The sequence below is a fragment of the Triturus cristatus genome, chromosome 5_2 (genome assembly GCF_964204655.1).
Source record: "Triturus cristatus chromosome 5_2, aTriCri1.1, whole genome shotgun sequence".
NCBI classification, from domain to species: domain Eukaryota; kingdom Metazoa; phylum Chordata; class Amphibia; order Caudata; family Salamandridae; genus Triturus; species Triturus cristatus.
The window spans coordinates 508,977,349-508,980,586 of record NC_140588.1 but is presented as its reverse complement, the minus strand read 5'-3'; the positions used below and the strand labels follow the sequence as shown (position 1 = coordinate 508,980,586).

Sequence of the window (3,238 nt, the reverse complement as noted above, 5' to 3'; positions counted from 1 at the left end):
TCATAACGCAGGCTCTATTGATTGGAATTTCGTCATTTGTATGTCATTTTATTCATTAAAATGAATTCTATTTTTCCTAATTGGTTTGAAAATGTTCTTGTGTTGTGTTTTCACTTTATTACACTTTGAGTACTGCAGAAATACTGTACACATTGCTTGTAATGTTAGTCTAAAGGCTTTTGTGCCAAGCTACCAGAGGGTTAAGGACAAGCTTATTTAGTATGTTTTTTAGTTTACCCTGACAAGGATTGTGCTTGTTATCAGAGTGGGGCTTCTACCCCTCTCAACTAATAACCCTGCTTCTTAAATTAGTGGTCACTGGTAGGATTCAGAACTTTTGATTGTGCAGTGTCACTCAGTGATTTGTGAAAAATCAAATGTCCCTTGTAATAACCCAACATCAGAATGGATTGTATGTAAAATCACCTTTATTCTTCAATCACTGGTTTGGCCCTGCTCACTGTGTCACTGGAACCAAGCTACATCTGATTGAAGGGCCCCAATTTACTCCAAAGAAGGGTTTCTCTACCTGTTTAACTCTATAAGTGCAAAAAGTCACAGATTATAAAGACATAACCAGTGCATAACAAGGGTTAATAGTGAAACCACCAGGGGAGGAAGAAGATATCAAAAAGAGCTTTTATTTAAATTTTATAGTATGATACATGAGCATTATTTCGGTGTAAAAACCCAGACACATCCCACAACGCATTCACTCAAACCTCAAACATACCTTCACATATACTTCACAGTATCAGACATTCACTCAAATATAATCAATATGTAAATAGATGATGAACCCCCCATAGGAATCCAAGGTTGCACGTGAGGCCTAGCAAAGAAATACAAACGTGCCTCAAAAAGAAATAAATCAAAATAGACAGATCAATAACAATCAATAATACAATTGGATAAAGAACACATTTTCATAAATTATTGAACATTCTTGAAGAACAAATGGGGGGATTTTTTCTGTCACAAAATATTCCAAAAGTGGAATCCAGTGCCGATGCGCGTTTCGGTGTTGAACCCCGATGTGGGCATCACCTTCCTCAGGGCGCAAGAGTCAACTAGACAAAAACAGTGGGATGTGCCTAGAATAGAAATTGATATTACTATACATACATAAATCCAACAAACATGTTTAAGTGTGTTCATTAGGGGATGAAAAGCAAACAGACATTTCACTTGATTGGGGATGAGTTCACATATTACCAAGTGTGGTTCACAAAGCACTGGGTGATCAATCGGCTAAGAAAAATAGTAAGAACTTGTGCACAGATGAAGAAAACACAACGGATGAACAGACATCTCCGGGGATATTCTGGAGTGGTGATCCCACAGTAAAAACAAACAAAGAAATCAGAAAGAAATCAATAAAAATCAATAAAAAAAAGGGAGATAAAAGGGGAAGGACAGACCCAAACCACAAATGATTTTGAGTGATAAGATCAAAATAGACTGCATGATAAGGGGGAAGGCTGAAGTGGGAAAAGAAATGAGGGGTACAGCAGGAAAGCCATCATGGTACCCTCGCTGTTTACCTTGGCAAGAAGGCGAGCACTAAGAAAGTAAACAAGCATTGGCATAGCCAATAGGTCTCGCCTTTGGAACCTTATAAGTGTTTAGCCATGCAACAGTTGCATAACTAAATACTTATAAGGTCCCAAAAGCGAGACCTATTGGCTATGCCAAGCAGCCTTGCGGCTGGGAAAGTGAAAGTGATCGCGATCAAACATCAAAGCGGCCGAAAGTGAAAGTAATCGCGGTAAAACGCGGCGCGCGCGCCCGCGCACATGCACTGTGGCTCTAGGCTAGCTTGGTAGCACTTTTTGGAGCCCTCTCAATAAGTCTCGCCAGACCAGCGCATGCGCTGGGTCAGGCGAGACCTAAAAAGAAGGAAAGCTGGTCGAGGTGTACAAACGCTGGGCCTGTAGCGGTGCGAGAAATGGAGAAAACAAACACCAAATAAGGCAAAAGGCGACCAATGGAGGTGATCAGTTAAGGATCATTGCACCCTCACTTTTTACCTTGACAACAGACGAGCGCTAAGTGGATGGAGAAGAGATGCTGGTCGAGATGTACAGACGCTAAATCTGTAAAGATGCGAGAAATTAATGTGACATACAACACGATAAGGAATGCAGAACAAGCAGACCGCATAATAGATAATGGGTAAGGGAATATAGCGAACAAAATGAACAAAAGATAAGTGGGCTCACCAATTGTCAGATGTGGGCGTTTAGATGGATACTTCTAAAGTCGGGTCCGCGGTAGGCGCCAATGAAGAAAAGTAGAAAGCGTAGCAGGGCGGCTGGGGCTGCAGCCGTATGCAGTTAGTGGGGTAAAGTGGTCACCAACTCACAAGTTGAAATCGATGATTCAAAATAGAGAGGGTCCCTGATGAGGTGATCGGCTGAAACCCTGGGGGGGGAGGGAGGGGGGGGAGGGGAGGGGGTGAATAGAATAAAAACAAACCGCTGGCGCTTGGAAACCCGAATAGTGGCGCGCCGGTCTAGCTGTCCCGGAGTCGGGACATGTGTACAGTTAAAAATGGGCATTGCAATCAACGTCCTACCGCAGTCCAAAAAGGGAATCCGAGCAGAGTTTCAATCTAGGTAAAGGGCAGCTCGCCCCGTCGGTGATGCTACGGAAGGAGCTGGAATGCATGTGGCCAGCTCCGTGTTCTGCAACGGAAAGAATAAACAAAGGGGAAAGTAAACCATCAGGTGAATATGATGGATCGCAGAAGGGGAAAATGCGCAGCAGAGCGCCGCAAATCTTACCAAGTAGTCGGATATCATGTTTGTAATGGCGGCATAATGGTCGAACCGATGTCGGAGCTACACACGAACAGGGAGCAACAGAAAATGGGCCGATTTAAATACGAGTGGGCGGCTGGTGCCGCCAGCCACTGCCCCGTTCCGACAACATCTGACTAAGCGGAGTAGTCAGGTGATGTAATGATCAAATGAAAACAGAGCAGGAGAGTGAGTCTCATCCTGTCGGGCGGCGAGAGAAGAAAGAATGGGTTGATGAGACACGTGAGGGATAAAAACAGAGAATATCAAAGGAAGAAAATAGGAAAAAGGGGCAAGGAGTCTCTGATAAATATCAATAATGATAATCGTGGCATAACAAAAATTAAAAAACACAGCGAGATGGTACCATCACGTGATGCAAGTGTAAAGATACGATGTAACAAACAACAAAGAACAAATGAACAAAAATACAGGGT

At 43.1% G+C, this 3,238-nt stretch overlaps 1 long non-coding RNA gene across 1 annotated transcript; it reads right to left on the bottom strand.

Moving 5' to 3' along the window:
* Positions 1–670: 670 nt before the first annotated feature.
* On the bottom strand, positions 671–2,852 carry LOC146823227 (uncharacterized). Its single transcript, XR_014961893.1, has 3 exons — positions 2,787–2,852; positions 2,579–2,687; positions 671–1,094 (listed from the first exon to the last, which is right to left on the bottom strand). It is a non-coding gene; the product is annotated as an uncharacterized LOC146823227 (long non-coding RNA).
* Positions 2,853–3,238: the final 386 nt, after the last annotated feature.